Raw genomic sequence first — 24481 nt, 5'->3', positions numbered from 1 at the left:
TGTTTGCTTCTCTGAATCCATCTCCTCTTGCTACCATTACTAGTTGAAGTACTGCAAGGGTCAGTCTTAGGCCTTCTTCTTTTCTCAATCTATACCTCATCTCTTGGCACACTATTCAGCTCTTTTGGACTTCAGGATCATCTGTATGGAGATAATACTCAAATCTACTTATCCTCCCCTGATTTTTCCATATGTTTTGGTCTGCATCACAGAATGCCTTTCTGCCATTTCATCTTGGATGTCCTCTCGCCACCTCAAACTTAATATTTCCAAACCAGAATTAATTCTATTTCCACCGGCCAACAGAAGTTACTAACCTGATAGCTCTACCACTGTTGATAACTCGACACTCACCCTTGGCTCTGAACTGTCCTTGTGCCTCACATTCAATCTGTCTCAAAATCATGTTACATACATCTAAAAAACATATACTGTAAAAAATATTCCTTGAAGGTAATATCTGTGGGTCTCTTATACTTATACCATTTTTGTCCCATGGGCAGTTGTTTACCATCTCTGTAGTGAAAAGCTGAGTACCATAGTTGTCATAAATCACTGGGTGATCGCCTTCTTGCATTGAAGCTAAACTAATTCACAGTTGTGCCATAATAAGATAATATCTTCATTTCTTTTTGATGAAAGTGACAGTGAACCAAAAATGTTTGAATCCGTATACCCTTCCCCTTATTTCCTAGTTTGTATCATATTTTCCCAGCTTTGCTTGAATGTTCATTGATCTAAATGCCAATGTTGGGGGTGGTATGATAGGGTCCCATCAAGAGAGGGACTGCAGCTGGGAATAGGGACTGAATAGACCAGGTGCTTCCTACAGGCTCATGTGATCACCACCTTCTAATTTGCACACTGGCTTTTTGCTGAAAATTAACCTGCAGCTTGGGGAAAACAGGGTGACATGGTTATATACCCTAGAAGCTGTTAGGGCATTACTAAATAAGGATGAACATTTTGAACCGTACCTAGCTCTATCTGTGGCATCTAGAAGGCTGTATGGACATTGTGATCATGAGTATGAAATGGGGTTTATGCTAATAGCCATGTCAGAAACACAACATAGAAAGAACCTCAGTACACCTTTAAGTGAAAAAGAGGAGTGTCTAGAAGTGGTTGTGAGATGGAGAGAATCCTACAGCTGCAGAGCTGCTTTTGTACAGAGATGCTATGACATACAGGACATAGACTACAACTCCTGCCTCTGCTGCAGCAGTGAGAAGGTATAGTACACTTTATACCTAGCCATTAGGCATAATGCAGTCACTGTTGGTACAGATAGGTTTTACTGTGTGCTTGATGTATTTTTATGATAATATTGTAAGCAATAAGTAATGAGCGGTAACATCCAAAATAATTTTCATTTTACTCGGTAACATAGCACCTGTTCTCAGAAATAGTATTTCAAATATTTTATTACATACAATATAGCTGTTTTCCGCATCTGACAACACAGATAATATTACAAGTAACCACGTTAGAAATACTAGCACACATACATTAAACAGTAAGGTGTAACAGCTCTTGTAAGCTATTTGTTTTTAAAGTTTTCCATTTCTGACATAGGAGGAAGTTTGTTTATATTTCCCCCTGAAAAACAGCGAGCTCCATTATCATAAATCAGACTGTTTTTTTAGTTAGAATTATGCAATGTGGTGTTTTGTCATAGAAACACATAACACATACTGTATGACAGGTCCAACTGGTGAAAAAAGTGTATATATTTTAAAAAGGAATTTAAGTCTTGCAGGTCTTAAAAACATAGTCAAAATAAGTTCTAACTGATTTTAAAATGTTGTTTTGTCTTTTTTCAATAGGCAGCCTTTAGCAGCCTTTAGCAATACAATGCTGACTACAGCATTACACGCTTTCATCATTACTTTTTTAGGCATGAAAGGAAATTTAAAGATCTTGTGAAAAGATCAGCTCCAAAGTACCTAAATATTCTGGTTAAAAATATACTGACAACAATAAAATACAAATAACTTCCTGTCTGACATGTAGGTTTAGAGTGCAGTTGTGGAAAGTGCTTGTAAGCAAGTTCTACCTCTTCTACAGTGTGTCGGTTGGCAGTCCATAATTGTACATAAAGATTTGATTTCAATATAAGCAAGTGTGTGCAATTGTTAATAAACTTAGGGGTCTATTTACTAAGCCTTGGATGGAGATAAAGTACCAGCCAATCAATTCCTAACTGCCATGTTACAGGCTGTGTTTAAAAAATGACATCCAAGAGCTGATTGGCTGGTACATTATCTCCGTCTACTTTATCTCCATCCAAGGCTTAGTAAATAGACCCCTAAGGCTGTTATATTACTTTCACACGTAGCCTAGCTCTTTGACCTTAATACTGGTTTTCCTTATAATTAATGTATTTTATCTTAGGCCAGATTTATCAAGCCTTGGAGAGCGATAAATTGCACAGTGATGAAGTACCAACCAATCAATCAGCTCCTAACAGTCATTTTTCAAACCCAGCCTGTGACATGGCAGTTAAGAGCTGATTGGCTGGTACTTTATCACAGTGAAATGTATTACTTTTCAAGGCTTAGTACATCTCCCCCAAGTGAGAAGTACTATGTTAAAGTGACATCCTGAAGTAGGGTGATGTGTAATGTGGCAGGCATCTTTAAACATACAGTATAACAGAATCATGTTTTGAAACAAAACTTTAAAAACATTTGCAAAATCAAAAACTGAAAAAGTTAAGTCGGAGTAATCAAGGATCCATTTAATCGCATTAAGCTATTTGGGGGTCATTCCGAGTTGTTCGCTAGCTGTTTTCGTTCGCAGCGCAGCGATTAGGAAAAAAAGCGAACTTCTGCGCATGCATATGCGACACAATGCGCATGCGCGACGTACTTTCACAACAGCCGATGGTTTTTTACACAAGGTCTAGTGAAGCTTTTCAGTCGCACTGCTGGCCGCAGAATGATTGACAGGAAGGGGGCGATTCTGGGTATCAACTGACCGTTTTCAGGGAGTGTTCGAAAAAACGCTGGCGTGGTTTGGCCGAACGCAGGGCATGTTTGTGACGTCAAAACAGGAACTGAATGGTCTGAATTGATCGCAAGCGCTGAGTTGGTCTGGAGCTACTCTGAAACTGCTCAAAAATATTTTGCATCCGCTCTGCGAACCTTTCGTTCGCACTTCTGCTAAGCTAAGATACACTCCCAGAGGGTGGTGGCTTAGCGTTTGCACGGCTGCTAAAAGCAGCTAGCGAGCGAACAACTCGGAATGAGGGCCTTTACTGGAAAGGCCCATTTACTTCAGTGTACTGGAATATGGATATTAGAAGATCACTTATCTTTGGAGTCAGGACCCACCCATCACTGCAATTTCTGGCCCCACTTATAGCAAATAATGCAATGTCACCCACATTACATGCTAGAAACACCTGTCATTATTTAGCATAGAAATCCAGACAACATTGTGTGCTCTATTTATCAAATAGCCCCAAATAGATTTTCTACTGTCGCTCATCTCCATTTCCAATCACCAGGGCAGCTGAGTATCAGCTCCCCAGTAGTACTGGATGGCCACGGTAAGGAGTGACTTACCATATATGTTTGGTGGAGAACAGATAGCTCAAGGCATTTTGAGAAGCAGAAAATGTAGAGAAAAACTGAAGAAATGCCATTAAGACAAGGGGGAAGATTGATCAAATTTTATAAAGTGATGGTTTTGCTCATAACAACCAATCAGAGTCTAACTATCATTTATTTAGTGTATGTTATAAAATGACAGCTAGAATTTGATTGGTTGCTATCGACAACACTTTCACTATGTCAGGGCCGGCAACAGAAATCTTGGGGCCCCATACACTGATATCTCTGGGGGCCCCCTACCCCCTCAACTCTTCCCCTCAATATAAATGTGTGTGTATATATATATATATATATATATATATATATGTGTGTGTGTGTGTATATATATATATATATATATACACACACATATATACAGTATATACATACACACGCACACATATACATACACAAACATACATATATAAGCACACATACTGTACATGTACATTTACTACACAGACACAAACGTACATATATAGACACAGACCCACAGATTGTCACAACGGTGAGGGAGATTGCAAGGACCCAGGAGGGACTGACCTTGTCTGTAGGGACATCACATTGGTAAAGCTGCAGTCGGCTGCTGTCTGATATTCCCAGTCAGTGTGCCTGGCAGTGCTGTGCCGCTCAGCTCCTCTGAGTCAGCGGCAGCAGCAGGGACGGGCTGGCGCGGGTTCATGCGTAGTGACGCCGCAACACTGGCAACACAGCACGGGACCAGCTCAGACCAAGTGATGGGGTATGCGGCGGGGGTGGTGTTTGTATTGGGAAGTAATTGTCTGTTAATTGACGTATGGGCGTCCCGGAGTGCACGGGAGCCACAGCTTTCTTAGGCGCTGCCTACACATTTTTTGTGCCCCTGATGCTCGGGGCCCCCCTGATCCTTGGGGCCCCATACCAGTGTCCCCTTTGACCCCCCTGTCGCCGGGCCTGCACTATGTGGGGAATTCAAATGGGCACGATTCTGCCACCTGATACTTATTCCAGTGTCATCTGCTGATGTAACTATGTTTATTTACCCTGTACTTGTCCTATACTGTCATCAACTGTAAGTTGCTGTTTTCCTGTTTGATTATTTATGTACTCTGTAATTGGGCGCTGCGGAACCCTTGTGGCGCCATATAAATAAAGGATAATAATAATAAATGATTAGCGAGGTAAAAAAACGTTGAGGAGCTTGCGCCCAATTTTGGATTACTGTGGGTATACATGCTCCTGATACCCGCAGTATCCAATAAAAAAAATGGTTGCAGGATCTTTAGTACTGAAAACTCTGCGGCTCCCGGTTGTCTGCCCTCCATCTTCGCACAGAAGAGGGGGCTGCTGGGAGGCTACGAAGGTGCTGGAAAGTGCAAGGGCTGCTGGGAGATGTAGTTCTCCCAGCAATAATCTCTAGGGGGATTTACACCTGACTATGGGGTTACACACACACACACCAGGGATCACATACACACACAGACACTCATACAAACACACTCAGACACTCACACATACTCACTGCTCACATACTGAAATGCTCTGAATGGGTCCTGCGCATGTGCAGTGCTCCCACCATCAGACTTATATGCTAACCATCGGGTTTGCATACAAGTCTGAATTTGTAATAATTATTCATTTTTAATTTATTAATTTTCAAATTATTCATTTTTCCTCTTGGATTATGTTACTTTAGTAGTTTTTATATTTTGTGCATGCACTGGCATGAGCGAAATCAGTATTGTATGTTCTCAAGCTGGTGCTTACACGCAGCTGAGTATGTATCTGGTTTTCACAGAGTTTTGGGAAGATGTTGTAGTTGGGTGTAGCATGGCTGACTGGCGGTCAGGAGACCGCCGGTCAGCATACCGACGCCGGGATCTCGGCAGCATACCGACGCCAGGATCCCAGCGTGGAGGGGCAAGTGCAGCAAGCCCCTTCTGGGCTCGCTGCGATTGCCACGCCTGCGGTCGCCACGGGTCCTATTCCCACTCTATGGGTGTCGTGGACACCTACGAGTGGAAATATTCCCTGTTGGCTGGCATGTCGACCATCGGGATAGTGAGGGGGCGCGATGTTGGTGGAGGTTATGTGACTGTCGGTCTTCCGATCGCCGGTCACATGAATACCACCCGTTGTAGTTGGTGATTCTTTTCCTAGAGCAGGAGAACTCAACACCTCAAAGTTCAACACTAAACAAGAACTAATTTTTTTTTTATTATTATTGCTGCAATACTGTATGTAAAATACTAGTTTTATTAAACCGAAGCAAATACAATACAATTACCTTTACATCAATAAATGAGTATCTGTACTATCTGGGACATAAATAAACATGAACGTATTTGCTAAACTGTCTGCTTACACAACCCTGGATAAAAGGTCATCAAAGCAAATCCAACAGTAGATCAGTTCATGTTCTTATATATACCCCTTTCACATCGCCAAAATAACCCGTCTTTTTACCGGGTTGCTGGTGCGACCCTGGTAGAGGTGCGGTGTGAAAGCGTCAAACTGAATATCCTGGGACGTCCAAACCGGTATTTCTTCCCGGGTTAAAAGAAGGGTTGAACACATGTTGGACCCAGATTATTGTGCACTAAAATGGTACAGTTCCGGGATATTCAACCCACCTATGAAGAAACAGCGCTGATGGGTTGTTTCCAGTCAGCTGAGGTTTGTTTACAGTACTGCACTGTGAGCACACTTGTTGAAAAGCAATCTGCACAGTTCTGCACTCCTTTGGAACAGTTCTGCCCAAAAATGCAAACTCCTCTGTCTTGTTAAATAGCTGCTGAAGAAGCTACAGACAGAGAGAAGCTGCAATAACCTCTCACAACCTGAATCCAGCAGCAGTACAGCTGAGACAATCATGAATTTCGGGCTCTGTGCCGGGACATGTGCTCTGTCGGCCATGATTGCTGCACTGTGAGCATTCCCCGGCTCCTTCCCTTTCTTGCTGAAAACTGGGAACCAATCAAGTCCTTTTAAAATTACATCACACTGGTTTTAACATAGGTGACCCGGGTTGAGCAAAAAGGCACCAATACGGCAATAACCCAGGTCAATATTGCACTGTGAACGTCTCTAATACCCCTCTCACACTGCCAATGCCGGATCCCACCCGGGAATTGGAAACGGATTCTTCCCAGGTGGGATCCGGCATTGGCCGCTGCTGCAGGCTTCCCCGACCAGGCAATATGCCGAGCGGGTTGCCATAGCAGCGGGGGGCGGAGCCGGCGGCGGGGGCAGAGGTGGCGCTGGGAGATGGGTTCATCTCTGCGCCGCCTCTCCCTGCTGTAGTAAACGGGTCCCGGGACGCATCGACCCGGGAGCCCGTTTATGCAGCCACTGACCCGGTATTCAACCCGGGTATAACACTGCTTTATTCCCAGGTTGAATTGCCGGGTCAGGCGACCCGCGATTTCGGCTATGCCCCTTTCACACTGCACGCCGACCTGTGTCGACCCGGCAATATGCCGGGTCGATACCGGGTTATTTGTGCAGTGTGAAAGGGGTATTACCCGGGTCGGAGCTGGGTTAGAGCCGTGTTCAAATCCCGGATCTGACCCGGGTTTGCGTTGTAAAAGGGATAATAGTAACTTTCGACAATCCTAGAAAGAAAAATGATTGTTAGATGCCTTTACCAGAGATTACAATGGGTCTTCTAATGGGAGGACAGGGAAGGATGCTGTTACTAGGTTACTAATTCCAAAAAAAACGTTGTTCGCAGATCATAGATTAGTGCAACTTCTGTTTGATTCTTCAGGAAGTTTAACACTCACTGTATCAACAGCCAATGAGTAAAATAACACACACCTGGAGTACAGAAGCTCTGATAAACATCTGAAGAGCAGACTGACTTCAATAATGCTTGAGAAAGATTTGTGGTAAGAACCAATGTGCTGCATGCATAACTGAGGTTACGGTAATGCGTGCTGTGCGCCCTTGTTGGAGCAGCAGTATCTGTAATAGAATATTTCTGTTGTATGCTGAATACCATTTCTTTACATAAATGTCAGTAGATTAAGGGGCTAATTCAGACCTTTTTGTTTGCTAGGGTTATTTTGCAGTCCTGCGTTCGCATAGTCACCGCCCATAGGGGAGTGTATTTTTGCTTTGCAAGTGTGCGAACGCATGTGTAGCAGAGCTGTACAAACAGATTTTGTGCAGTCTCTGAGTAGCCCAGGACTTACTCAGCCGCTGATACCACATCAGCCTGTCCGGGACCGGAATTGATGTCAGGAACCCTCCCTGCAAACGCTTGGACACGCCTGGGTTTTTCCAAACACTCCCAGAAAACGGTCAGTTGACACCCACGAACGCCTTCTTCCTGTCAATCTCCTTGCAAACGCCCGTGCGAACCGTTCCGTCGCACAAACCCATCGCTGAGCGGCGATCCGCTTTGTACCCATGCGATGCGCCTGCGCATTGCAGTGCATATGCATGCGCAGTTTAGACCTGATCGCACGCTGTGCGAAAATGCAGCCTAGTGATCAGGTCTGAATTAGCCCCTAAGATCTAAATTACAATTTGTTATGATATTTGATAAAAGCTCTCTTTCTCATATATCTGGCCACATTAGATCTGACAGTGATCCTATGGACCTAGTGCTCCTTGAGCTTGATCTAGAGGTATAAATGCGGAAATTATATCACATCCATCAGCCTTATGACCTGTCTTGATTTCCAGAGTAAACTAAACTCAGGTACAAATAAATCTACATTACTGAAATTTGGGAAATGTTAAGATTTAGTATGTCTGCTAAGCCAAGAATCTAGCCCTTCAAGCATTAGTAACACTGCTCAAGTATTGACTTATAGTAAGGGCAGCTCTGACAACAGACTTTAATGGGTTTACTTTACAGGTAACAAACACTTAGCATGAAGGGAAAAACAATCCCTTTGCTCTATCTGCTTTATCAAGAGTGAACAGCAGATAGCACGCACCATCTGCCAATTTATACTGGACCTTCCTGAGCATTTTATCTGTGAGGTCCTAGAAAGTACCCATAATAGAAATGAATGCTCTAGTCAATGTTACATAATGTGTACTGCAGCCCTACAATGTGACATAAAATGAACTAGGGCACTACAATAGTTCAAAAATTAACCTAGGACACTCCTATGGGGCATAGCTTTAACTAAGGCTCTACTGTGGCTCAGTAAATGAAATAGGGCAGTACTATGGGACATAAAATTAACAACTTCTGCAGAGGGGTGTCTCTCTAGAAGCATTTGGACAGGGGCCCCTTCAAAATGTTGCTTTGGGCCCCACAAAGTTCTGGCTATGCCACTGTCCAGGCACCACATCCTGTAATGGCTCTGAATGAAGGTTATGGTGTCCATACAAAGGCACAGGTTTGTGGTTAAGTCACTTTAGAATGCCTGTTGTTACAAGATGAATCTGAAACCTAAGGTGTGATCTAGAATTCAGTGGTACAATTGTTCACATAATTACTTTGTCATAGACACAGAGAAAATACACTTACCTTCTTAAAAAATTCAACAGATGCATCATATAAATGTAATTGTATGTTGGCAATGGTCTATGTTAAAATAGTTTGCACTCGCTTAACATGGAAAGAATAAGAGCCAACTTTTAGTATACCCTGTTGCAGAGCTGGATTAAGGTATTGGGTGGCCCGGGCACTACAATTTGGGGGGCCCTAAAGATCAACATTTGTGATACCATTTAAGATCACACTAGGGACATGCACATCACTCCCCCAGCCTCACGCACACAGCAAGTGAGAGCATTCCCTTCCTTTCCTCCAGCCCACAGGTGAGACAGTACTCAAAACACAGAATGGTTCCACCCATTTGTGATGGTAGGGGGCAGTGGCGGATTTAGGGAGGGGGCACCCAGGCACATCCCCCTGTCATTTATGAAAGCTTTTTTTTTGCTTTTATTTTTAGTGCAAACAGCTGCACGGCCCCCACCAGCATAAAGCTGCTGCTGTCAGCCAGCCTTCCCCCTTGCATCTAGCCTAGGTCTGATCTCGGCCTAGCTCCGCCTCCAACTTTCAGCATGCAGTGGCGGCCTGGACCACTACAATATGCTGGACCACTACAATATGAAAGATCTATGGCTGGCTACAGCAGGAGGCAGGCAGGGAACACGCTCCTTGCTCCCCGCCATACCCAGTCACACTGTACAGAGCAGCAAAGCAGCTCCACCTCCCCTAGCACCTCTTTTTCTTAGCCGTGTCATGGCAGGGCAGGTTACTGGGGGTGCTACTGTAGGTGCATTAGTTATAAGGTAAATAGTTGATGCTGCCTGTGGGGAAGAGTAATGGAAGAGTACTATGATGGGGTGGTGTATATTAAAGGATGGGAGTTTGCAATGTGGGTTGTATATGGTCTGTACACAGACTCTCTCACTGTCACCCACAATATCAGCCCCACAGACACTCACCCTGTCACCTACCAGACCTGTCCTTGCCCACTCACCCTGTCACCCACAGCCACTCCACAGACACTTATCCTGTCACCTACCAGACTTCTCCCCGGACACTCACCTACCGGACCTGTCCCCGCACATCCTGTTACTTAATAGACCTGTCCCCGCACACTCACCCGGCCACCCACTAGACCTGTCCCCGCACACTCACTCTGTCACCTACCAGACTTGTCCCTGCACACTCACTCTGTCACCGACCAGACCTGTCTCCGCACACTCACCCTATCACCCACCAGACCTGTCTCCAAAGACTCACCCTGCCAAACATCAAACGTGTGCCACACATGGCATCTGCTCTTGACAGGTCAGGTCAGTCATCTGTGGGGGTGTTGTGGCATAATTTTTTTATCCTGTGGTGGCCAATGTGTGTGTGGGGCCATTTTTTTGTTTTCCTGTGGGGGCAAATGTGTTTTATGTTCTTCTTGTGGAGGCAAATGTATTTTTTTATTCCTGTGTGACCAAATGTTTGTTTTTCCTGTGGGGGCCAATGTGTTTGTTGTTGTTTCCTATCAGGGCCAATGTGTTTGTTTTTCCCGTGGGGGCCAAAGTGTTTGATTTTTTTTCTGTGGGGCCAAAGTGTTTTAGTTTTTCCTGTGTTAGCCAATGTGTTTTATTTTTTTCTTGTGAGGGGAACGGTGTTTGTTTTTTTATCCCAGTGGAAGCCTATGTGTCTGTTGTTTAATATAAAAAATATGCCATTGGTATGGCATTCTCTTTGAGACCACGCCCTTTGTTGCTAGGCACACCTACTTTTCGTGGAGTGTGCACATCTTCGGCACGCACAGAAGAAACATACAACCCTCCCACCTTCCGCTATTGTTCTGCCTCCCTGTCATTCTGTTCTGTATCCACCCCTGGTTGGGGGGAAATGCATACATTACATAGGGCGTCATTCAGACCTGATCACATGCTAGCTTTTTGTGAAGCGCTGCGATCAGGTCAGAACTGCGCAAGTGTATGCACCGCAATGCGCAGGTGCATCACCCCATGGTGACGGGGATCGCCGGACAGCGACGGGATGAACGAAGAAAGCTGTCACACCGGCGATCGCAAGAAGATTGACAGGAAGAGGCCGTTTGTGGGTGTCAACTGACCAGTGTCCGGAGAACTGCAGGTGTGTCCAGCCGTTTGAAGGGAGTGTTCCTGACGTCAGCTCCGGGCCAGATCATCGCACTGGATGAGTAAGTCCTGAGCTGTGCAGAGACTGCACAAACTTTTGTTTGTGCAGCTCTCTGCACATGCATTCGCACCCCTGCACAGTGATTGCCCCCAACCCCTGTAGGCGGCAACTAGCTGGTCGCAGCAGTGCAAAAATCGCCTGCTTGCGACCATGTCTGAATTACCCCCATAGTCACACACACATACATATAAACAGTCACACTCACATACATATTTATAATTTTTTAACAGTTCCTTACATAGAGCATTAAATTCTGTTGCGCTTTACAATTGGAACACATATACAAATACATTTACACACATATACAAATACATATAAACAGTCACACACAAACATACATATACAGTTACACACATATACACATACATATATACTGTCACACACTAATGCACACACATACATCTATACATACTGTATAAAACTGTAAGGGTTGTGCCTGTACATAGCAATTCTTTTTGGAAATATACTTCTAGGGACTGTTTATGAACTATGGAGATTAAACATTTTGGGGAGGTCTATCCGTTTGTTTGTTTGTTCCGGCATCACGTACAAATTGCTGGATGAATTTGGATTATGTTTTCACATTGTATAACTTAGTGACCTAAAAAGAAACTGAGGTACTGTATGTATGATCTTGATGTGACATCAGGGAGAGGAGCAATAAAAGAAAAAACAGATGCTTGACACTTGGCACATGTAGTGTGCAGGCTCCACAAGTACAAAATTACTATATGTATATACAGTAAATATAGAAAGCTGGTGTTCCGATAATACTGCTGCAGAACTTGACTCTGCCCAGACTATGCAACGAATGTGGCGCAGGTGAGACTGTGATTATATCACGCATACCTCTTATCCCAAACAATTTTCCTTTTCAATTCAAGTCTCTGCAGTTTCCTGTAAGCATCTGAATTGCTATGACAAGACAAAAGAAAGTGGAGTCAGGGCTGCAGGCTTAGATCTCAAGACCAACTGCTTCTCCCATGGGCAGCTTTACGTGACTTGCTTATGCGTTAGTAGCCCCAAGCATCTTTTTCTGTTAATCCCTGAAGGAAAAACTGCAAATAATGTTTACAAAAACTTTTTGTAATCAATGTGTACAATATAAAATATACATCCCAATATTAGATGGCACTACTGTCTCTGTAAGATTAGTTCCGCTGAGCAATAACAGACATCCGAAGCCACGTGTAAACGCTAGTACTTACATACATATATACATACATGCTGTGACACCATAGATCACACATATACACATACATACTGTATCTATGTATATGTATGCACACACACATACAGTCACACATACACATATATACATACTGTCACACACAGTCATATATACATATACACATGCATACATACAGCGGCGGCTCTTACTTACAATTAGTGCCCTCAGAGGCATGGAGATAGCCAGCCCTGGGTGCCGGCACCTGTGTAATGGATCCAGCAGGTGACTGGACAGGCACATGCACAGACACTGCAGTGCCACTATGCTTGCGCAAACCACCCCGGCTTCCATGGACTGCGTCGGCTAGACCCATAGAAGCCAGATTAAGCTGCACGAAAGGCAGAGAGTGGCTTCCTACATGAAGCCAGCTCTCTGCTTAATGCAGCCCGGTCTGGCAGTCCCGGAGGAAAGAAAACACATCCCAATGGGACTGCCTTGTGTGTCTGTGACTGACAGGTAGGACTTCCAATAGGAAGAAGTAATAATGCCACTGTATAGGTCATTGGTACGGCCTCATCTAGAATACTGTATTCAGTTCTGGAGGCCATATCTTCAAAAGGATATTAATACATTAGAAACTGTACAAAGGAGGGCAACTAAAATGGTGCATGGCCTACATCACAAAACATACCCAGAAAGACTAAGAAATCTCAATATGTATAGTTTGGAGCAAAGAAGGGAAAGGGGGGACATGATAGAAACTTTCAAATATATGAAGGGTTTTAACAAAGTCCAGGAGGGAAAAATTCTCCAAATGAAGAGAAGCAATAGGACACGAGGACATGCACTGAGACTGGAGGGGGGGAGGTTCAGGGGAAATTTGCGGAAAAATTATTTCACAGAAAGGGTAGTGGACAAGTGGAATAGCCTCCTATCAGAGGTGGTAGAGGCTAAGACAGTAGAGCAATTTAAACATGCATGGGATAGACATAAGGATATCCTTACAAAGAAATAAGGATCAAATAAGGTTAGTGATAAAAAATAATATAATATAAAAAAAAAAAAAAGGGGCAGACTAGATGGGCCAAGTGGTTCTTATCTGCCGACAAATTCTATGTTTCTATGTTTCTATGACCTCACTGACAGTAACAGTAAAGTCAGAGCAGTCTCAGACTGCATCTGGCTTCACTGACACTGATTGGGGTGGTGGATTTTACCTGGGGGCTCTGCAGTCTGCAGCCCATAGGTAAAATCTGCCACTGCATACATACAGTATAGTCACACACATATATATCATTTATACACATATACATACACTGTATAGATGGTAAGTGTCCCTGCTCCTCCCTTTTACCTTACACCATCTCTCGGTGGGCAGAGTCTTGCCTCCTCCCCTCCTCTCATGATGCGTGAAGTGCATTGAAAGTGAAAGCACAGTGCCGTGTCACCCTGCCCCTGCTTTGTAGCAACACCTAGGGATGGCCATCAGTGGGTTACTCATCGATGGTCACCATTGATGGGTAACCACCCGCCGATGGTCACCTCTGCTTTATTATTCAATAAACTGCAGGTCAATCAAAGCACAGGGGTGGAGCTTCAAGGGAGTCTCAGGGGCGGAGCTAGGCTCCATGTCCCGACACTTCAATGAAAAAAATATTTTGGTGGTTGTGTATCATCGTTTGCGGGGAATCATCTGGTTCTCACCTATCGATTAAAAAACTATTCTACATTGGGCATAGTCCATCGATGATTTTTAATCATTGATGGTCGATGGCCATCTCTAGCTCCACCCCTCCTGCTTGGACTCCTCTCTCCTGTTCAGTTTATAGAGTTTGTGGTCCACTGTTGCACTTCAGCAGTAACCAAAGCTGGGAACCACCCTGAGAGAGGAAGTCCAGGGAACCGTGCCCCCTGACCACAACACCCCACCCCCTTAGTCCAGCTCTGCTCTGTTGTTATTCTCATGCTTTCCTGTAACCAGAAACTAATATGTATTTGGAGCAGAGATCCAGTGATTTTAAGGTTTTTTAACAAAGGTAACATTTAAAAGCCTTGATAAACCTGTGTAACTAAATGAATCTACGGTAACTTTCAGTCATTACAGGAAATGAGAAAAAACTGACAGTAAGATATCACTAGAGCCCATGAGATCCGGAGGGTTTCTCTGTATATGTTGATAAGTCTCAGTTTTCTTCCCTTACTCAAACACTCTGAGCAACAGAAATTGGAGGCTGCTTTTGGTAGATTTGCCCAGAGACAAGTTGTAACATTTTCTTTCTCAGTTTAGTTTATTTGTGTCTCATGATGAAATGAGGACCTGTGAATAAAGTGAATGTGTCCTCCGTTTGCTTCCCAAAGTAATCTTCTGTTTCTGAAATTCAGTCCAGCAACAATCATCTTGTGTCTTGTAGTACTTTATAATATTGGTAGCAGTATGAAGAAAGCTGTTCTTTAAATTACTTTGAGGTGCTCACTTTAATTGTGAGGTCCCTGACTTCCCCAACACAGTATATTTATACTAAATTCACATACGTATGTGCCTGCATTGCATTTGCTGTAATTAAATCACACTGCAAATGGAATAAAAGTAGAGGAATCATTGTTTAATGCAGTTAAATTTCAGCACGCTGAACTTTTACTTTTCTTTAGTTTTTTTATTTTATTTTATTTTGCACTTACTTAGGGATTTATTTATTTGAATTATTATTGTCCCAGTGCAATGGAAATGTCATAATCAAGTGTACAGTAATCGTCAAATAGCACCTTATGGTTGGTTGTCACCATTTTCACCAAGCAGGACATTTACTAAGCAGCTACAATAGTAGGAATTAGCAGCAAGCAGGCAATATTTTTTCAGCGGGATCGAATCCCGGCGATTTACTACACTCAGAACTACTGCTAAAACACAGAGGGACCACAGGACAAAAATCACCATCTCAATTTTTCACCCATTACAAGTAGAGATGTCACCAGATTTACTAAATGATGGGTTTTGAACCGGCTGCAAAAAATATCTAGAAAAAATAGTTGCCACGTTGTTTTCGCGTGTGGATTGCGGAAGAATCAAATTTTAGAAACCGGTGGGCATCGACAACAGGTTCAGTTTAGAAAGTATCTCTACAAGTAACAATTTATTTTTAATAATTATCTCATTTAAAAAAAAGGCTTTTTATTTTGAATAAAGCATTTTTTAATTAATAAACATTTTAAAATATTTTAATATTAGAATTTTTCTACATTTTAATCTGTTTAATGTTTTTTTTATTTTTTCACATTATTGAAAATGAAAGTCTAAATTGTCTTACTGCATGTGCCCAACTGCTCTTTCTGCCCCAGTTGCATTGAGATATTGTTTTCTTAAATTGCAGCATTAACTCCTTTTTTATTAACTATTATAAGGGCTTTACATAGTAAACAAAACAAAAAAACATTTTCCTCCAGCATCTTAGCTAAAAAATTGCATCTCCATATTTAGTACAGGGAAAAATACTGAGAAATCACATCATTTTCTTCCTTTTTCCCCTGTCAGTGGGGGTAATTCCAAGTTGATCGCAGCAGGAATTTTGTTAGCAGTTGGGCAAAACCATGTGCACTGCAGGGGAGGCAAATATAACATGTGCAGAAAGAGTTAGATTTGGGTGGGTTATTTTGTTTCTGTGCAGGGTAAATAATGGCTGCTTTATTTTGACACTTCAAATTAGATTGCAGATTGAACACACCACACCCAAATCTAACTCTCTCTGCACATGTTAAATCTGCCTCCCCTACAGTGCACATGGGCCCTCATTCTGAGTTGTTCGCTCGCTAGCTGCTCTTAGCAGCATTGCACACGCTAAGCCGCGGCCCTCTGGGAGTGTATCTTAGCTTAGCAGAATTGCGAACGAAAGATTAGCAGAATTGCGAATAGAAAATTCTTAGCAGTTTCTGAGTAGCTCCAGACTTACTCCTACATTGCGATCAGTTCAGTCAGTTTCGTTTCTGGTTTGACGTCACAAACACACCCAGCGTTCGGCCAGACACTCCCCCGTTTCTCCAGCCACTCCCGCGTTTTTCCCTGAAACGCCTGCGTTTTTCCGCACTCTCCCAGAAAACGGTCAGTTTCCGCCCAGAAACACCCACTTCACACCCACTTCCTGTCAATCACTCACTGATCAGCAGAACGATGAAAAAACTTTGTTACGCCGTGAGTAAAATACCTAACTTTTGTGTAAAATAACTAAGCGCATGCGCTATACGAACCTTGCGCATGCGCAGTGAGCGACTAATCGCAGTATAGCGAAAATCGGCAACGAGCGAACAACTCGGAATGACCCCCAAACTTCCTGCTGCGATCAACTTGGAATTACCCCCAGTGTCCTGCAACCTGTATTGGTAGCAATGGGGGCTTTGCAGAAATGATATCTCTATGAAGAAGCTAATGTTTGGTGCAAAATAACATTATATCCTGGACTGGATGATGTTATGTCCACTGGTACTGGAGACAAGCTGGGAAGAGCTACTGTAGTTCTCTTCCTGTTTTATCCAACAATGCAGCCGCTTTAGGAGTCCACTGGGAGGACTGTTCTGGCAGGCTACAGATATACACGGTCGAGTCACATTATTATGACCACCTCCTACCTTTGATGTTGGCAGTGCTTAATCCATGAAGTATGTCAGCTGTCATGCGCTGACTTGGTGGGTTTATAAGGTGTGCGATAGGCCGTCTGCACATATATCACTTGTTGTTGTCATGGGTAAAAGAGGTAATTTATTCCGAATTGCAAAAAGGTATGACTATCGGTTTTTGGGGCAAGTGTGGCAGTATTTCTGAAGCAGTGCAGTCTGTGAACTGTTTGTGTGCTGCTGTGGTGAAGATGTATCGTGACTGGACAAATGGCACCACTGCGAATAACTGACGTGGAAACTGCGGAGCACCATGTACCATTGATGTGAGAGGTGAACATTGGCTACAAAGGTGCACGAGGGCCAACCAACGTGCTACAGTGGAGCAACTCACAGTCAAAATGTACCTGTGCCAACCTTCCAGCCAGGGCCGAATTTAGGGGTCAGGTCGTTCCTAGGCACATTATTGGTGCCCCCCCCCCCTTCCCCTTCATCATGTCATTGCCCGCTTCATTTCAGGTGCCAGTCCGGATGCCTGAAGACCTCCAAAGCAGCCCCAGACTCACCCTGCTATCAACTCCTGGACCACAATTTGCTGTTCATTGTCTTACCTGCCATAATTTGCAAAATTATATATATATATAAAGTTGTAATGACAAAAAAAAAAGAATCAGCCAGGTGTGCCGCCCCCCAGCAAGTGCCACCACTAGGCACTGCCTCGCATGCCTACTGAGAAATCCGCTACTGCTACCAGCACCTTGTTGAGTCACTTCCAGCCCATCTAGCTGCTGTCCATGCTACACATGGCGTTTACTCTGGCTATTAGCTGGTGGTAATAATAATGTGACGCAACCATGTATGTTGCTGACTTTGGCATTTGTGAAAAATGGCCGCCCAGTTCTCTCATCGCTGTGACAGACCTCTTTTCTTGTTCTGTCCCGGCAGGAGTTTTGAAATACAGAGAAAAAAACATTGTGAAAAACACTGAAAATTAGGAAGCCACATCTAAAGTGACGGGAGATAGAGGGGCGATATTCAAATGACCCCCATTATTGAGCAGATCGCGCCCATTACAGTCGGGTTTAGGCACGCAAAGCACCTAAACCCGACTAAAGTACTAGGCACGATCATGAAAAGAACCATTTGGGCACCCAAATGGGTCTCTTTAGGCGCATTTCAGCTCGCTACCCCCAGGGTACCCCAGGGTGAGCTTGTTGTGCTCATCAGCAGTAACATTAGAATATAGAAACATAGAAACATAGAATTTTAAGAACTACTTGGCCCCTCTAGTCTGCCCCTTTTTTTTTTTTTGTTTTTGTTTACCATATGTTTATCTCAAATCTTATTTGATCCTTATTTCTTTGTAAGGATATCCTTATGTCTATCCCATGCATGTTTAAATTGCTCTACTGTCTTAGCCTCTACCACCTCTGATGGGAGGCTATTCCACTTGTCCACTACCCTCTCTGTGAAGTAATGTTTCCTTAAATTTCCACTGAACCTCCCCCCATCCAGTCTCAGTGCATGTCCTCGTGTCCTATTGCTTCTCTTCATTTGGAGAATGTTTCCCTCCTGGACTTTGTTAAAAAGCCTTCATATATTTGAAAGTTTCTATCATGTTCCCCCTTTCCCTTCTCTGCTCCAAACTATACATATTGAGATTTCTTAGTCTTTCTGTATGTTTTGTGATGTAGGCCATGCACCATTTTAGTTGCCCTTCTTTGTATAGTCTCTAATGTGTTAATTTGAAGATATGGATTCCAGAATTGAACACAGTATTCTAGATGAGGCCGTACCAATGACCTATACAGTGGCATTATTACTTATTTATTTCTGCTGCTGATTCCTCAATTAATGCAGCCAAGCATCTGACTAACCTTCCTCATTGCTTTGTTACATTGCTTACCTGCCTTCAAGTCACCTGAAATAGTGACTCCTAGATCTCTTTCCTCCTCACTAGTTTCCATTATAGTGCCATTAATACTATATTTAGCCTTTGGATTTTTGAGACCCAAGTGCATGATTTTGCATTTTTTGGCATTAAACTGTAATTGCCACACTACACTCTTGACCATTCCTCTAGTGTACCTAGATCCTCAATCATTTGTTTTACCCCACCTGGGGGTATATTTACTAAGCTCCCGATTTTGACCGAGATGGTGTTTTTTCTTCAAAGTGTCATCTCGGTCATTTACTAAACACAAATCTCGGCAGTGATGAGGGCATTCGTATTTTTTTTTTAAGTCAACGGAAAAAAATATGAATGAATACACCATCGGTCAAATACGCCTGTTATTTGGTAGAACTCGGTAATTTACCAAGAATTCGTATTTGTATTTTTCACCGTGAAAGGTCCATTACGTTCGTGTTCAAGATAGAATCGTAAAAAAATACGACGAAAAAATAGACCTGCTTTTGAAAAGCGTGTTTACATGTGTTGCACCCTCACCAAAAATTACACATATAATTGTGATACTTTAAAAGGTCAATGGCCCTCATTCCGAGTTGTTCGCTCGCAAGCTGCTTTTAGCAGCTTTGCACACGCTAAGCCGCCGCCTACTGGGAGTGAATCTTAGCTTATCAAAATTGCGAACAAAAGATGAGCAAAATTGCGAATAGACACTTCTTAGCAGTTTCTGAGTAGCTCCACACTTACTCGGCATCTGCGATCAGTTCAGTGCTTGTCGTTCCTGGTTTGACGTCACAAACACACCCAGCGTTCGTCCAGACACTCCTCCGTTTCTCCAGCCACTCCCGCGTTTTTCCCAGAAACGGTAGCGTTTTTTCGCACACACCCATAAAACGGCCAGTTTCCGCCCAGAAACACCCACTTCCTGTCAATCACATTACGATCACCAGAACGAAGAAAAAACCTCGTAATGCCGTGAGTAAAATACCTAACTGCATAGCAAATTTACTTGGCGCAGTCGCAGTGCGGGCATTGCGCATGCGCATTAGCGACTAATCGCTCCGTTGCGAGAAAAAAATACCACATGATCAGAGCTCCCAGAGATCACAAAGTCCAGCCCGTCCACAATTGGTCACTGGGATCACGTGTTCATTAGTCACAAGCTGGTCCATTTAGCCTCATAGAGCTCCGGGTCAGGTGATTTCGGTCACGTGATCGCGCTGATGACAGCGCTATTCACGTAGTTTCTCGTATTTACATATATGAATATAGCTCCGGTCACTTGGTTGTCTCCTGCACTGTCCGGTCAAGGCATCAATTTATCCGTCTGTGCAGAGGCACCATATGACCGGAAGGAGCAGCGTTTCGTTGGCCCATGTTGCCATGGTGATTTAGAAATATATTATACATTAAATGACCAATCTTCATTGTACAGACAAAAGAGGCATAATAGAAATACATATATAAATTATTAAAATATGTATTATATATCACTAATTATTGTTAGTATAATAACTTTTTACAGAATATATCTGTTAGTAAGTGTACAGAGATGGAGTTATATCAGATTTAGATGAAGGAGCATTAAAATTGTTTGGATCTGGATATTTAAAGTGTCATTATATTATTATTGATATATATCAACGATATCCACAGAAGCACAGATATAGACATTAAAAAATTTATATAAATTTAATCTAAAGGATACATGTATACACATGAATATATACACACATACACATGCATGTATAAACCAGAATGATATACCAAGAGAGATGAAGGTATATAATAATATATACACATATGTATGCATCTCACACACATGTACAAGTGAGAGCATATCCATATGCATATATATGTGCTGCATAGAATGATATTGTAGTTTGTCAAATGAATGATAGAGGAGCACCTATATAACAGAATTGAGTTCTATAGTCTCATTGAGACCATCCGGATGTAAGGAGTTAAACTTGAGCATCCAGTATACTTCTCGACGGCACAATGTATTGAATCTATCTACCCCTCGGGAAGTTGGGACGATATGTTCAAGACACATGATGGATAGGTGTAAAGGATCAGCTGAATGTTTGATAGAGAAGTGTCTCAACACACTGTGTGTTTGGCAGTTCTTCATAATATTGCGACGATGTTCCATAAAGCAGGTCCTTAGTGGTCTTGTGGTACGACCTACATATCTAAGGCCACAACTGCATGTCAACAGATATATAACAAATCTTGAATCACAATTCATGAAGGATTTTAATGTATATATATCATCTGGTGTTAAAAGAGTTATATTGGTGGTCTTAAGAGGCATGTGGAGGCACATAGTGCATCAGGATTTTCCACATTTGTGGAAACCAGATGGTTTGGTCAATAACCACTCACAGCCACTTGAGGACTTGTTCTCCCTAATAATATCCAAGTGACTGGGGGCCAGAATAGTTTTCAAACATATATTTTTCTTATATATTACTTGGGGCCTAGTGGGTAACAGGTCACCCAATATGTTATCCTGTCTAAGAACCTGGTAATTACATTTAATAATATTTTTAATTTCCTGTGCGCAATTATTATATTTACATATAAAAGCCAACTCTCTATCCTTCTCATTAGTGGTCTTTGAGGGATGTCTTTTTTGAAAAAGACTTGTCCGATCCATCTCACAAACTTCCAGAAAGGATTGATGTAATAGTTGGTCCGGATATTGTCTGTTTCTAAGAGATTGCATAAGATCATTTGCTTGAACTTTAAACATATCTAGATGAGTACAGTTGCGCCTCAGGCGCATGAGTTGTCCGCTAGGAATACTTCGCTTTCAGGGTGTATAGTGGGCATTATTGTAGAGTAAACATGAGTGTGTGCTAACCGGAGTTATATAATTTGAAGTGATAAAATGATTATCCTTAATCTCAAGGGTCACATCCAGGAAATCAACCTGGGTACGGTCATAGGTAAAGGTAAAAAGGTGAAGAATAGGTTGTGATGATTATTATTTAGATTTGTGACAAAGGAAGTGGCAGAATCTAGATACCCATCCCAAACAATAAAAAGCTCATCAATGTAATGGCCATAGAAAACCAGGGACGCCACCCAGTCTCCACCCCACACATGGGTCCCCTCAGAGTTACCCATGTATAGGTTGGCATAACTGGGCGCGAACCTGGTCCCCATGGCCTTTCCCATCACCTGTAAATAATACGTGCCTTTAAAAAGAAAATAATTATGTGAAAGGATAAATTAAATACATTGGAGAAGAAATTATTGATGTTCCACACTGAGATCATCATCCAAAGATAAACATTTGAAAATGGCGTCGCAACCAGCCTGGTGTGGAATATGAATGTATAAAGCAGTAACATCCAGAGTTAAGAAAGCATACATATATTTCCACTGAAGTGATTGAATCTTATTAAGAAAATGAGTGGTGTCTTTTAGATTGGATTTCAGTGTGGAAATTTGGGGTTGGAGAGAAGTGTCAACATAGTGAGATAAATTGAAAGTGAGGGAATTGATGCCAGAAATAATTGGGCAACCTGGGGGTGAGGTGAGGATTTGTGGAATTTGGGAAGAAAATAAAAGGTAGGAGTGATGGGAAAGTTGGGAAATAAAAATCAGTATTCTAACCTGGATATGACCCCGATTGTACGGCTGTGTCCAATAATTGTCTCAGCTCTTTCAGAAAATCTGAAGTAGGATCCTGTTTTAATATTCAATAGAAATTAGTGTCTCCAAGTTGTTTTGAGGCTTCCTGGGTGTATGCTGATCTATTCATAACTACCACTCCCCCACCCTTGTCTGCCTCTTTAATTATTATGGACATATCTTGGGTTAGTTCTTTAAGTGCTCTTCTCTCTTGTTTAGTGAGAATAGAGAGCGTTTTGGAGCTACCTTAGTTTTGTTCAACTTAACTTTTGAAATCTTCCAGAGTTTTTTTATAAAACGATTATATACAGCTGCTCTTGGCAGAGATAGGAACATATCGCCCCAACTTCCCGAAGGGGGAGATAGATTCAATACATTGTGCAGCCGAGAAGTATAATGGATGCTCAAGTTTAACTCCTTACATCCGGATGGTCTCAATGAGACTATAGAACTCAATTATGTTATATAGGTGCTCCTCTATATTTCATTTGACAAACTACAATATCATTCTATGCAGCATATATATATATATGCATATGGCTATGCTCCCACATGTGTGTGAGATGCATACATACTGTATGCATATATATTATTATATATCTTCATCCCTCTTGGTATATCATTCTGGTTTATACATTCATGTGTGTGTGTGTGTGTGTGTGTGTGTATACATGTATCCTTTAGATTAAATTTATATAAATTTTTTAATGTCCATATCTGTGCTTCTGTGTATATCGTTCATATATATCAATAATAATATAATGACACTTTGAATATCCAGATCCAAACAATTTTAATGCCCCTTCAACTAAATCTGATATAACTCCATCTCTGTACACTTACTAACAGATATATTCTATAAAAAATGTTATTATACTAACTATAATTATTATTATATAATACATATTTTAATAATTTATATATGTATTTCTATTATGCCTCTTTTGTCTGTACAACGAAGATTGGTCATTTAATGTATAATATTTTTCTAAATCCCCATGGCAACATGGGCCAATGAAACGCTGCTCCTTCCAGTGTCTCTGCACAGATGGCTAAAAGGATGCCTGGACCGGGCTGTGCAGGAGACAACCATGTGACCAGAGCTATATTCATATATGTAAATACGAGAAACCACGTGAAGCGCGCTGTCCTCAGCGCGATCACGTGGCCGGAGTCACCTGACCCGGAGCTCTGTTAAGTCTAATTGGACCAGCTTGTGAATAATGAACAGTGATCCCAGTGACCAATTGTTGACGGGCAGGGCTTTGTGATCTCTGGGAGCTCCGATCATGTGACTAAGTGTGGTCACGTGATCGGAGCATTCTCTGTGTACAGATAAGGTAATTCTATCTGAGAACTTTAATTTGACTGCTCGCTTTTGTATTCTATTTATGGGGGTCATTCTGACCCGCTCGCTGCTTTTTATCGCAGCCGAGCTGGTATGAACCACAGGTAGTGGTTCATTCCTATTTTATGTTTATAAGTAGTCTTGCAGGCCAGGATTTCCCATTGCTCTGGTTTAAGAAGATTCTTGTTTGCTGCCAGTGGTGAGTCTGTGTGATTGCAGCTTGTTCCCATGTGTTCAGCCTCACCTGTCTGTTGATTGCACCTCTCAGTTGTGCAGCAGGGCAGCTGCACGACATAATTAATTAAGACTCTCTGTTATATGCTCGCTCAATGCAATTCACAGACGCTGGTGATATCTCCAGATTTCCAGAGTTCCAGAGTTCTTGCGTTCTGAGCTAGTCTCTGCCAGTTCCTGAGCTCCTGTCTAGCAGTATCTGCTTAGCTGCTTTGAGTGTCGGTTCCTGAGTGTCGGTTCCTGAGTGTAGGTTCCTGAGTGTCGGTTCCTGAGTGTCGGTTCCTGTGTCGATTCCAGTGTCTGATCCTGTGTCCTGCCGTGAAGCATTCCTGTCCAGGAGTCCTGTGGCTTTGTC

General features: G+C 42.5%; 1 protein-coding gene across 6 annotated transcripts in view; it reads left to right on the top strand.

The window, feature by feature from the left end:
* PRKCQ (protein kinase C theta) overlaps window positions 1–24481 on the top strand; it is a 347815-nt gene that overhangs the window by 151093 nt on the left and 172241 nt on the right. Inside the window, exon 1 of one of the 6 annotated variants that reach the window (XM_063926811.1) lies at window positions 1216–1232. The exons of the other annotated variants lie outside the window; for them this stretch is intronic. The gene's annotated coding sequence lies outside the window, so the exon portion shown is untranslated. Of the gene's footprint in view, window positions 1–1215; window positions 1233–24481 lie in introns of those variants that run through there. 6 annotated transcript variants of the gene reach the window in all.

This window comes from Pseudophryne corroboree, chromosome 6, assembly GCF_028390025.1.
Source record: "Pseudophryne corroboree isolate aPseCor3 chromosome 6, aPseCor3.hap2, whole genome shotgun sequence".
Classification (NCBI taxonomy): domain Eukaryota; kingdom Metazoa; phylum Chordata; class Amphibia; order Anura; family Myobatrachidae; genus Pseudophryne; species Pseudophryne corroboree.
The sequence above is the reverse complement of the archived record's forward strand: the minus strand, read 5'-3'. Positions and strand labels throughout refer to the sequence as shown.